Source organism: Acomys minous (assembly GCF_964271855.1).
Source record: "Acomys minous genome assembly, chromosome: 14".
Classification (NCBI taxonomy): domain Eukaryota; kingdom Metazoa; phylum Chordata; class Mammalia; order Rodentia; family Muridae; genus Acomys; species Acomys minous.
In genome coordinates, this window is record NC_140496.1 from 59844900 (window position 1) to 59858648 (window position 13749).

Here is a 13749-nt window from a genome sequence, read left to right on the forward strand (position 1 = left end):
TTCTGTCCATACTAGATTTAAGGACACTAGTCACATAATTACCTTAATATGGGCAGAAAACTTATTTGACAAAGTTCAAAATTCCTACACAGCAAAAGTCCTGAAAAAAAATGGCTATCATTAAGCAAACAAATGACAACAAAGCCTGGCAAAGACAAGGGGAAAACAAAGTAATTAGAAACTCTGGGTAGAAATCTAAACTCTTGTGGACCTGATGAAAATCAGTATGGATATTTCTAAAAGAACTAAATACCAAAATACTTTATGAGCCAGGTGTGGTGGCGCTCATCTTTAATCCCAGCACTCAGAGAGGCAGAAGCAGGCAGATCTCTGTGAGTTCAAGGCCAACCTGGTCTACAAAGCAAGTCCAGGACAGCCAAGGCTACACAGAGAGACCCTGTCTTGAAGAGAGGAGAGAGAGAGACAGAGACAGAGACAGAGACAGAGACAGAGACAGAGACAGAAAGACACAGAGAGAGACAGAGAGAGGTTATATGACTCAGCTCTACCATCCCTGGGTATATACCCTAAGGACTCTAAGCAGTTGTATCACAGAGACATCTGCACATCTGTATTCATTGTTCACAGTAACTAAGAAATGAGACCAACCTATATGTCCATCAACAAATAGACACCGTGGATTTTTCTCAGCCATGGAAAAATATGAAATCATGTCATTCACAAAAAAGTAGTTGAAGTAGAGATTATTATGCTAAGCAATATAAGCCAGGTATTATCTCTCATGAATAAATTTTAAATTATCTATATAAATATATGTATGTATTTGTGTGTATGTATGTGTGTATGTGTATACTTGTATGTATGTATATGTACATGTGTGTACTTGTGTGTTTGTGTATATATGTATGCATGTATTTGTATGCATGTGTATGTATCACATCTTTGTTATTTATTTACATATTGATGAACCTCAAGGCTGATTTCATTTCCTTGCTATTGTGAAAAGAGCAACAATAAATCTGGATCTGTGATTATTTCTGCAGTGGGATATATAGTATTTGGGGTACACGCCCAGCAATGGTAGAGCTAGCTGGGTCGGATAGCAGTTCTAGCATTAGTTTTTGGGAAGACTCCACACTGACTTCCACCTTGGCTGCACTAATTTACACCCCTACCAAGAGTGGATCAGGATTCTTCTCTCCCACCAAAGCAGGCACACAAAAATCAAACACCTGCCAGGCTACCTCCTGTGTTCTTATATAAACCTTAAGACTCCCGTCGGAAGAAGCTTGGCTCTCTGTCAAGTGAGTAGGATCTGCTCATTGGAAAGGAACTACACAACTATATAGAACAAATGCTGGCCAAAGGCTGGAGGCTAATCCTCTTCAACCGTGCTCCCTCTGATTGAGGAGCAGGGCCTGGAGGCAGGCATGAGGACCAGGGGATGAGAGACAGAACTCAATACTCCTGAGCAGACAGCATCTATACTAGAGGTCCTGTCTGAGTAAAGGACAGAGGAGCCACCCCTGTGGCCAGGAGCTTGGGTTCTGCAACTCTCACTGCTGCTCCTTGGCCTTGCATCCCTTTGGCTAGATAGAGCCTGGGGCCAGCCCCACCCCCACCCCCCTCACCCCCACCCCCACCCACTCACCCCCACCCCCACCCAGGCCCAGAGGTAGATCAGAAACAGAGGGCGCAGAGCTCGTTAACCCTTGGCAGCCCTAGCTCAGCACTGATGAGCCTGGAAGACCCAAGGCACATTTAGCAGAGGGAGGTGATGAGTGTGGCAGGTGAGGTGGTGCTGATGGCAGATGGTTGCCACAGCTCTGCAGCTCCCGTGCAGGCTTCCCTGCGAAAGGCTGTCATCCAGAAAACAGCATCGATTGGGAAACAGACTGAAAATGAGGTATGACACTCCAGGGGAGACGGAAACAAGGAACAATCAGAAGGAAACGAATGCTGACTTTTAGCTATAAAAGCCAAGAGAAACTAGCTGCAGGACATTCTTGAGTGTAGGAAACGATAAATCAACGTATCAGTAAGTTGCGATTTTTCTAGCTGGATTGTTAATCTACTGATACCAGAGACATTGGGGAAAGGATAAGAGGGGTCGGTGTGAAGGTTCTAGAGACCTATATGGACATCTTAGAGTTGCTTCAGACCCAGAGCTGGAGTGACAGTGTTTGAAGACTTGAAAAGTCCCACAGTGGGAAAATCCTCAAAACAAGTGTCCAAGAGCCATCCGGCCCCACTTCCTGCACTGACTAGGGCCCAGCTAGCACAAAATGTGTTTCTTCTCTGAGCACAGAAAATGCTGTGCCCTAACTTGCATAGTCAGGGATGTCTGGAACACAGCAAAAGTCATAGCTGGTTCTATCTAGGCCAACCTTAAACACTCAGGATGTAACCACCAAGATTGTCACCCACCTATGTGTACAAAGGCACTTTCTGACAGAACCCCCCTTGCTGGGATGAGAATCATTGCACTCCCGCTCCCTCTGTGACTCTGTGCCCCACTGTTTCCCTTCCAGGCCCACAGGCTGAAAGCTTTACCAATATGTTTTACTGTTTATCCATTTCCTTCTCTCTCTCTTTTTAAAAGCCATGCCCACTATAGTGGTGCACGTATTTTTTTTTTTTAATATACATTGCTGGTTCTGCCGGCTTGTACGTCTGTTTTGAGGGTGTCGGATCCCCTGGAACTGAAGTTACCGACAGTTGTGAGCTGCTGATCATAACTGATCAAAGACTGGGTCGCATAGATTAATATCATCGCTGTGTGGTGCTGGGAATTCAGTCTGGGTCCTCTAGAAGAGCAGTCAGTGCTCTTAACCACTGAGCCATCTCTCCAGTTCCCACTCTGACAAATTTTTAACTTTAATTACTTGGTAAAAGTACTTACTTCAAACTCACAATCTCCTCTTTGACCACCTACACTGATTTAAATCCTGCCACTCCTCAAGACACTCTCTGTTTCTAAACTTCTGCATGGGGTCTTGAGGTGCAGTGCCCTACTGAACTTCATCTGTTGACTAGACTGGGTTTTTCTAGACTGGTCAGTTGAGGATATCACTTTCCAGTGTTTCTGCTTGGAAGGGGAACATTTGATAGGCATTTCAGGATGGCCTTATAGACAATCAGAGGGAATCATACACTGCATCCTAGTATGAACTGGACAATTATTAATTAAATTCCATGTGCAGAGTGTATAGACCTCAGACTTATACTTAAATCATTCTTAATTATTTTGACATAAATTATGATTTATATAAAAATAAAAGGTTCCATCTGTATTAATGACCTCAATAAGGTTTATATGGCTTGCTTGACACATAAATTACAAATAGCTAACAACTACTACTCAAGTAGGAAAAGTAGGAAAGTGGACTCATGACTTATTAGATGTAGGTTTGAAAAGTGTCTGAGTTTTAGCCCACACTGACTTCCATCTGTTACAGTAGAATGATAGGTGAAGGAAAGAGGGAAATTGTTTCAAATTATATAAGAAACGGTCGAACAGAGCTACCCAGAGCTCTGTGGCTGTAGAGAGGGGAGTGACAGATTTATATATAACTCTGCAGTTACATAATTGGGGAGACTCCACATGAAGAAGACAAAGTCAGGGACTGGAGAGGTGGCTCAGTGGTTAAGAGCACTGGCTGCTCTTCCAGAGGACCAGGGTTCAATTCCCAGCACCCACATGGCAGCTCACAACTGTCTGCAACTCCAGTTCCAGGGCATCTGACACCCTTACACAGACATTCATGCAGGCAAAACACCAATGCACATAAAAATAAATGTATTATATTTTTAAAAAAAAGAGGAAATAGAACCATTTGGAGCCACTAGTGCTCTGATATATATCATGAAATCTCCAGAAGCTTCAGTCTGTAGGATTTCTTAAACATACTTGAGTGTGGACCTGACTAGCCACCCTCACCTCAGCTCTGACGAATGGAAGAGGTCTTGGAACACATCGATTTAAGGTAAAGGCATTCTACGCCTGGGCTGATCAGAGTTTATCTAATATGTATCAAGCACTCTGGGCACTTAAAAAGAGAGGAAAGGAGATCGCTTGGGCAGGATTAGAAAGCACAGTCAGTTTAGCAGCCTAAGAAATTAACATGTTTTAGCTGAAAGAGAATGAGGGAGGAGAGCCCGGTAGTCAAAAAATGCCAGGGGCTTCATCATTATAATTAAATATGTTGTGCTAGCTATCTGTCACTGTGGTAAAAATTATCTGAGAAAAGCCACTAAGGAGAAAAGATTTATTTAGGCTCCCGGTTATAGAGGTTTCAGCCTGTGGTGGGTCTATTTTCTCCTGGGCCTATGGTAAGGCGGAAAACCATGGGGAATGGGCACATAGGGAAAGGCTGCTGCTTCCTGGCATCCAGGATGCAAAAGAGAGTCCTGCAGGAAAAGGGACAGTGTTGCACCATGGGCACACACCAATGGCCTGCATATTGCACTATGGGCACATACCAATGGCTTGCGCATTGCACCATGGGCACACACCGATGGCCTGATTCTTTCAAGCAGGTACCACGTCCCTACAGGTTTTACTACATCAAAATACCAGCATCAGCTGAGACCTAAGCCTTCTATAGACGTGCTTATGGGGAGCATCTATGATCTAAGCTATAATATATGCAAGGATCTTTATGATTACTGTTGTGTGCAGGTATGGTGAGTGTATGTGGCCATGCGTGCCATGGCACATGCGTGGCAGTCAGGGGACGGCTCTCTGGATTCAGTTCTCTCCCTCTCCCTTTACGTGGATTCTAGGGATGGAACTCGGGTCACAGGTTTGTGCTGTAAGTGCCCTTGGTCACTGGGCCATCTTGATGTCCCCCATCCCCTGACGCATGCACAGAGCTATCACACAGAAAGGAATTTGGCTTGTTTGGGTATGTACACAGAGGATAAAACTAGGATCCGTCGTTGAAATCCACAGTGAGTCCTGCTTTAGCTCCGGTTTATGAAATTCATTTGCTACAAATTCCTTTTGGCTGGACTTCTGGTGCAGTCCTCGTAGCCAAGCTAGGAACGTGGAATTCTAGCATCTCCTTTTGGGACATCAACCAGAGCTGAGATCAGTCAGGGGACTGGAGCTCGGTCTCAGGTGGTTTAACAAGTGATGAGGCCGAGATTGGGTTTCAACCAACACCTCCAGGAAAGATGAGAATCAATCCAGGAAGGACAAATAGCAAGCCCACAGCCTAAAGGAAAGGAGGCCAAGCCCAAGCACCATAGCACAAGAGTGAGGCCAGGCCATTCTCCATCCAGGTAACTGCTGCAAACAGCAACATCTGTGGCCAGATAGACTGTGAGATGCTGTACTGACTTAAAGATTCTGAGTAGCAAGTGGTCCCAGAATGGTCAAGGAAGGCAGTAGCAGCGGTCTTCTTAGCCTGGCCCTGTCTGCCACAAACAACACACAGTTAAATGTCATCCCTGAAGAAGCAGCATTTTCCCAAGTCTCCTTCAAGTAGACTAACGGGTAAAGAACTTTCCCTTGCTTTGAACTTCTTCAGCCTTTGACTTTACCCAAGCTCCTCATTTTTAGATGAGGAGTAGTGGGAAAGGGTAGTGGCACATCAACGATGGCAGAAGCTGACAGACTGTGTGTGGAAGGGCACAACCTGGAACAAGATGCTCTACGCTGTCCATCCCACTTTTGTTCCTTTGTGTTCCCATGGCACCTACTATAGTGGTCCATCCCAGCCGTGAGTACCGGCTGAGGGAAACTAAGTGATATAAGAGTGTGAAAACCTCAGGATGAATATTCTATTAGACCAGCAAAACAGGAAGGCTGGAGAATGAAGGCAATTTCTGCTCTAGATGGAGGCTGCCAGGGCAGAGAGAAGGGCTCCTAACTTGGGCATCTTCTTCAGGCGTGTGCTGACATGAGTGTTGACCCCGGGAAGATACTGTGAGCCCAGACACGCCCCCATCGGATTCTGAAGGGATGCTGAAGACGGGCTCTGGGGAGTCTTTGGTCCCTGGCTGCCTATAAATAAAGCATAATTTTCAGTTGAAATATGGGCTACGGGTTTCTCCTTTCCTGGCATTTCGGAACTCCCCGAGGCCCCCAGAGTTGTGCCGCCAGAAAAGGCCATTAACTCCCACAAACCCAGGGGTAAGTGCTCCTTCCCAGCCAAGGCTCATAAAATTTCAAACAGAAACCCTCTGAACCCAGGAAGAGCAGCCCAGTTGACAAGAAACACATGGGCAGGGCCAACACATGGAATGCATTTTGCTCTGAGCAGCTTCTTTTGATGATGTTTCCAAGGGTTGCGACCACAGCTCTCCGCACCTTCATGGCAAGGCTTTAGCTCTTGTTTTGTAGGCCTTGGCATCTGGTTGGATCTGCATCCCAAGTGCTGCTGACTCTCAATGCCCTCATTGTACCACAACAGCATCCTCAACCCTGTGGGCAGGAACACATCTCACACTGTCACTGTCTGCACTGGACCGTCTCCACCTCCACCACAGCCCTCGAGCTATGAGTGTGGGCCTTGGCATTCAGGCAGGCAGCCTGTCGTGGAATGTTCATCCCAGCTGCATGGAAGGCTATTTCCCTGCTTGTCCTACCTCCCTGGAGAAGCTTCCAGGCCCAGGACACACAACTTCTCTTTTTTTTTTTTTTCCCAGAGCTGAGGGCCGAACCCAGGGCCTTGCGCTTGCTATGCAAGCACTCTACCACTGAGCTAAATCCACAACCCCCTTCATCAACTTCTCAAGAGCACCCTGACAGATCCCACTGCCTTCGTTCATTCTTCTAACACCCCCTGGAAGCCATTGCTGCCATCGTTGCCAAGGCCACCTGTGGATGGTCACAGCTTGACTCCTGAGCATCTTCCGCTGTCCCTTCCTCCTGCCCACCATCAGGCCCCTGTAGCTCTTCCTCCCAACCTGTATGGCTTCGTCTCGGCTTTGTCTCCTGCTGTCCATTCTCCTCCATGTCAAGGAACTCTTTATGAAGCCTTCCTCAATGGCCCCGTCCTTTCTCTTGCCCCTTCTGCTATTGTTTCATTTAATGCCATATATTTAAAAGGAGAAATAATATCCATAGTGGGCACACGCCCATCCTGTAGAGAACCCTGCAGGTGCTCTGGAGGGATTTTCTTGGGAGTGGGAAAGTCCCCACGCTGCTCCCCCAAGCCAAACCACTGCCTCTTCTTTCCCCTTGCAGGTTCTAGTCTTCCGGATACACCCTGGTAACTTACGCTTTAATAGACAGATTGTAAGACCATGTTGTCATATTGATACACTGTTTCCTCTGTTTCACTGTAGTTAATCACTGTGGGTAGATGATGTAAGAATAAACAAGTGGAAGAAAGGATGGGTAGATGGATGGAAAATGGAAGGGAGGGGGAGGGAGAGAGGGAGGGAGGAAGGATGGACTAGAGAAACAATTAGTGATTTCTGCAAGGCCCTCTGCTTTATCTAACCACAGCTTCCTATGTCAAGTATAAGAAACTTATAATAACCACTCAAGAATATAAAAGTTATAGCTTTCTCTGGCCATGAGGCCACTCTGTTTTTCTACCACAGTAAACTGTCCAGCACACAAGGTACAAATAGTAAATAAAGTCTTTTCAGTTCTGAGCAGAGGTCACGGTCCTGGCAGAGCTTCGTTGACACTCCCAGGAAGACCTGACACCCCGTCCTTGTGGCTCCTGCTCTTCTCCCTAGAAATCACCACCTACTCCCAGGCCCCTGACACCTGCCACACCTCCTGTGCCACACTTAACCTTCTGTGTTTGCATTTGTAACATCATCAGGTATTCATTTTGGATAGTTTTCCCTTGGAATTTAAGAATGTGGAATGAGAGTAGGAAAATTAAACATCAGACATAATCTATTTAACCTCAGAGAAGAACACCAAACTAGGGGGGGAAAATAAGAAGGAACTGCCCAAAAGGTTTGCAGTGTGTAAATTAGACACATGCAGAGAATATTACAAGCCAGGGCAGGCAGCCATAAGGAGACAGGTAGCATCCAGGGATAACTGCCCTTGTTTCTGGCCAAACCAACTGTCACCTGCAGCTCAAGCAATGGTTGGGGAAAAGAACCAAGGGGAACACAGGAGTGACGACCTCGCTGAAGTAGCAAGTAGGCACGAAGCCTCCCCTGAGAGGGGCCCTGAATTGCACTTCTGCCCCTCCTCCCTGTGTTCAGTGGGCCACTGAAAAGGCTCCCTGTCTCCAAGCCAGGGGGTAAAGGCAGACATAAGGAGCCACGTGGGGGTTCAAAGGGTGCTCAGGACTTGATGTGACCTTGGCTCTGACCTTGGTGTGTGCTCCAGCATCAAGCTATCGCTGTGCTGAAGCCATGGGTGAGGCCTTTTCACACACACCCCCATTGCCTTGTGAAACTCTACAGTGTCCTCTTCTGTCAGCCTCGGGGTTTGAGCTGTACTGTACCACAGCACAGCACGTCTTGTCACACTAAAATATAGGCAAAGCCAGAGGCCAGACCCTGTGGAATGTCCCATAAGGCTCTGTCAGCAACCATTTGTGCTCACATTTCCAGACACAGAATTGCTGCTCTTTAGACAATTCTGTGGACACACATGCTCAATATTCGTGTCAAGGAGAATGTATTTTAATTATTCTACTAAAATTGCTTATTTGGGTCATAATGTTGGAATGGACTGTCTCAGGCAAGGCATATGGAACTAGCTGGCATAGCCTGCCAGCGTGGCATTCAACTCTGGCCTTAGCAAGGACATAACTTGAGACTTTACTGCAGACGTAGCACGTCCACCTCTCTGCTGGCCCGCACCTCTCTCTCCCTGCATCAGCCGCACTGTAAACAAGTGGTAAGGGACTTCATGTGCGTTCGTCACGGGCCTCCTTTCACCTCTGCTTGCCTTTTACTCAGAATCTCCCCTGAACTTAGTTACTACACAGTGACTATCCCAACTACTCCGCAGTGGGTCACCTTGTCATTTGGCACTGGGTTATTTTTCTTTCCCTTTCTTCTGTCATTTCAACTTGTTAAGAGGTGCCCTTCTTTAGGAAAAGTAAAGGCCCTATCCTGGGTGGCTTTGACCTTGACCTGACTCAGGTAACAAGGAAAAGGAGAAAAGACAGACACACAGGCACATGCTACCAAGAAGCCAGGATTGGGTGGGTTGTGCTCACTCTGAGGGAGCAACACCACTGTGTAATGATAGGTGGAACCTTTGTGCTTTTCTTACCTGCAGCACGGAGGGAGGAGTTAGGGTGCAGGACAAGGGGGCAGGAGTTAGGTAGCTCAGTAGATAATGTTCATAGATGAGCTGCTATCATCCTGGAGGCTGAAGCTGCAGTTGCTGGGTTTGGTATGCATTGGCAATATTCGCACATAGACCAGAGGAAGGTACTGCCATCCTTCTGAGCCTCACCCTGGGGAAAGGCTTTGCCGCTGCCGTGGGTCCGAGGCATTGGGTTCTTAGCATGACCGTGTCCAAGTCAGTAAAACACACTCACTCAGGACTTCATCTGCTCTCTATGCATTCACTCAAGGTTTTCTCGGCTCCCTACAAAGAAAGAGACTCAGAAGGCTCAACTGTTTTGATGAAGGTAAAACTGAAACATCTCAGCTTATTCTTCAAACTTGTTGGAGATAATTCTATGGGAGGGACTCTCGATGGTGTGTGAGAAGGGGACAGCCTTTGGCTCCTTCCAGGCCTGGGGGACACAGGATGAGGGAATGGAGATGTCAGGGCAGGCCAAAGTGAGTGGCCCAAGGTACCAGCCTCTTGAGACTAAGCTGACATGAGACCCGAGTCCTCAGTTCCTGAACTGTGCTGGGGCCACTTGCCTGCATCTGCCACTAAAACGGGAGAGTTTGGGACATGCCCTGATGTGTGCAGTGGAAGCTGTCTTTCTGGAATTGCAAGTAGATTAATGAGGTTGAGTTTTACAGAAAGCATGTTTCCAAACACATTCGCCACGGGCCAAACTCTCCACAGGGGAGATGTACTTGTAGAAGCATTTTGAACTTGCTTTCTCTACAGCATCTGAGAGAAAACTCACCTCGTGGTTACCTGCTCTGCTTATCACGAACCTTCAGGGATGAGATGACCATTCGGCTGATGCTTGACACGGTAGTGTCACATGCTCTGCAAACACAAGAGAAAGCGTATACAAAAGCCCAGGACCTGAGAAGATGGCAGGCTGCCTCCAGTGGCACGTGTCCCTCTCGAGCTTCCAAAGTTTCCTGACCAAAACTGCCTCATCTCAGAATCAAGTTCTTCCTTGGCTTTGACTGCAACCTTGGGCATGTCCCGGCTTATCCAAGGCTCAATTGTCCTATTTATATAAGAAAGTGTCACACACACACACACACACAAAAAAAAAACATTTCCTCCCTAACCTAGAAATTGTTTTCAGAAGGGGAGAGCCACACCTGAGAGTGCCCCGGCTCCCCCAAAGGGACAAGCCCTACCAAACACAGAGGTGAGTTCTGTCATAGCTGGAGTCTTCCCATACAGTGAGGAAAGCATTTCATGATGGCTGATCCAATTACCCAACATGCCTGTGAAGTAGATCTTATGATCTGAATCTGAAATCCACTCCCATGAACTCATATGTTTATAGAGGCTACATCCTGGCTAGAGGTGCTATTTTGAGAGGCCATAGAACCTTTGGAAGATGGGGCCCAAGAGACAGAAGTAGGTCACACTAGGAGTGGCCTTTTAAGGTTAGACTCTGTTCTTTTTTTTTTTCTTTTCTTTTTTCTTGTTTTGCACTCTGCTTGAACACCATGGTGTGAACAACATCTTCCGTATACATGATCCTTACCGTACTCTGAGTGCTTTTGCCTTGTTTGACCCACTGGACTAAGCTGAGCCCTCTGAAACAATGAGACAAAATACATCTCCCTGAAGGATTTTGGCCTCACTCCATGCCACTTGGGTCCCAGAATCCTGGCTACGGGTGATGAGGGAATACAAAAAGAACAGATATGCACATGGGAAGCTGGGATCTGGTGGCGTTCTCTGAACGCTGCTGCCACAGCTGGAACCTCTGTTGTTTATTGGATACAGCACAGGGGTTGAGGGGGGTATATAGGTGAGTCGTCTCACACTGTAAACATCCTGAAGGAGGAAGCCACAGTTAGGTTTTTAACACACTGATCCATCGTCTACAAACACTTGTATTTAGACTCCCAAGAAAATGCTCCCATTTCTCTTGAGCCTGGGCTATAAAGGTAATGGCTTTGTAATTTGTCCCATGGGTCTGAGGCCTCAGAGGCCTCAACAGGCTTTAACCCTTTGTCAAATACACGTTTACTAAGGACTTCACTAACTCCAGACTTCCTCTGCTCCGAACAGTGTCTGGTCACAGTAATACAAAAGGAACACAGACATCAGGTTCCAGGAGCCCGTGTGTGTTGTCATTAAGAATGAGATGCCATGCAACCCATGGGATATAGAGAGATTTATTTGGGGAAAGGAAAGGAGAAAGGACTTAGTGGACCATGAGGGTAGAGAGAGACAGAGACAGACAGTTGAAGAGAGAGAGAAAAAAAGGGAAAGGGGGCACCCCTTAGAGAGAGGGTGCAAGAGAGAGGGGGAAGAGAGAGTGAGGTGGTACCTCTGGCTCACAGCTGGTGGCAGGCAGCAGATGATGATGTCAGAGGTTGCTAAGCAACCTAGAGGCAGATCAGATCAGTTAGCAGGCTAGCAGATTGGCTTGTGAGCTAACACGACCTGTGTTAATGTTAAAAGTGTGCAGCGGAGGTTAGAGGTGAACAGCGGAGCTATACAGAGGGATGGAATCACACCACACAACAGATCTACTTAAGAGATTTACTGAGGTAATACAGAGACCGTCTCTGGAGACACCGGGGGGGGGGGGGTTGGGGGGGAGCGAGAAGTAGAGAGGAGAGAGGAAGAGAGGGGTAGAGAGAAGAGAGAAGAGGTAGAGAGAGAGCCATATGGAGGGTCTGTCTTTTTATATGGCCCTGGGCAGGGCCACGCCCCCATGGCAGGTAAGCAGTGACATCATAGGTAGGGAGACTGAAGCAGAATCCTAACAATGTGTCTCAGTTCCACAGTGTGTGATAAATGTGATAAATGTGATAAAATGGCACAATTCATTTGTCCCCTAGCACCTCTCCTCATCCGTCTCTGTGGCAGCTGCAGAGAGGTTGTCAGTCTCACCAGTTTGGAGTTAAATTATATTGTTAATAGTTGTCACCATTTGAGATTCTACTAAGAGCCTGTGTGTCTGGTCGTCTTGTACATCAAGTCTAACTCCCACAGCAATGCTATACATATGTGGTTCTAGCCTCGTCCTGGTAAGGCTTAGAAGTGAGGAAGTTGGTTTACACTGAGCCACTTGCTTCTCCATATCAAAAAAAAAAAAAAAAAAAAAAAGAATTCTGCTTGAAAAATCTTAATATGTCCTCAAATATCTGCCAGATCTCAGGAACATCACCCCCAGGATGATGTGATCATTAAAGTTCACCCACTTTGCTGCTGGCTGTGGGATATTAGAAAATAATGAGCACCCCAAGCCTCCATGAGGGCACCTTACATGGACACATATGGACAACTTTAAAGGACAACTTTGGGGGTTCCATTCTCTCCTTCCATAGTGAATTAAACCCAACCCATTGTTTGCAAGTTCTTTCACCCGCAGAACCATCTCACCAACCATTGGACATATTCTTAAAGCAATTATTTGTATATCTTCTAATCACATTATTTTAATTAGATTATAATCTTTTGGAGACCAGAGTCCATACGTTGTACTTTTCTGCCTTCCATGCACGCCCATGAGGTGGTGGGCTGCTTGCTGACTGGGCTGTGGGCTGCGGTGGTGAGCACTTCTCTTGTCCGGAAGTCCCCGAGGGATGGGACGATAAAGGAGAAGGGAACATGAAACTGCATTTGCAACGTGGAGACTGTCCCAGAAGGCCGGAGAATTCAATCCTACATGCCACTCGTCAGAGTTCATACCAGAAACGGTGTGAAAACAAGATTTTTTTCCCCTTTAAGGGGAACAAAATTGTAGCAACACAGGATGTTTCTCATTCTAGGAATCAAGCGGCAAACAAGAAACCCTAGGGTGAGGGATATAAACCAGGTCACCAAGAGAAAGTGGAAAGAAACACCACTCTCAGACGGGCCATAGTTCTCAGAAGTCCGGAAGTGTACCCATAAGTCAATAGGACGCTGGGCACGCATAGCCGCTAGCCCCGCCCCCTGAAGCAGGCACTTCCTGGGGAGGTTAGAGGTTACTTTGTGCGTGGAAGAAAGCCTCTCTTGCTTCCAGACTACTGCGGAAATGAAGGCAAAGGAAGAGTGGGGTAACCTAGGGTTCCGCCAAGTTCCAGTTTAGAAAGCAAAGCAGCAAGCCCTTTGTTGCCCACGCACGGGTTCATTACGTCACACATTCGTTGTCCACCCAACTTCCCCTGGCAGAGTGATAGCCTGCACAGCCCCACGCCTGAAGGGGGTCCTAGCACCTGCCATTAGCGAGGACTCAGAATGTTTATGCATGATAATACTCACCAGAGCAATCTGTTAACAATAGATGAACCTGCTCCTCACCCTCAAGCCCACCCCAGCTCCCCCACCCCCACCTCCCGCCCCTGCCGTTCCAGAGCTGAACCTTTGTGATTTGGGGCTTTTTTCAGAACTAAGGATTACCCACATTCCTGTCCCTCTAGAGCCTGCACTCCGGCCCATTACTATTTTGCTGCTTAAAGAAGCATTCCTGAAGTGTCAGGCCCCCGTGACAGTCAGAGAAGGAAAACAGTGGGAATTTCACAGGAGTGGACCAA

General features: G+C 47.0%; 1 long non-coding RNA gene across 1 annotated transcript; it reads right to left on the reverse strand.

Annotated features, from left to right (window-relative positions):
• Positions 1–9998: 9998 nt before the first annotated feature.
• LOC311582688 lies at positions 9999–11675 on the reverse strand. Its single transcript, XR_014774190.1, has 3 exons — positions 11553–11675; positions 10927–11053; positions 9999–10075 (listed from the first exon to the last, which is right to left on the reverse strand). It is a non-coding gene; the product is annotated as an uncharacterized lncRNA (long non-coding RNA).
• Between the last annotated feature and the right edge of the window lie 2074 nt (positions 11676–13749).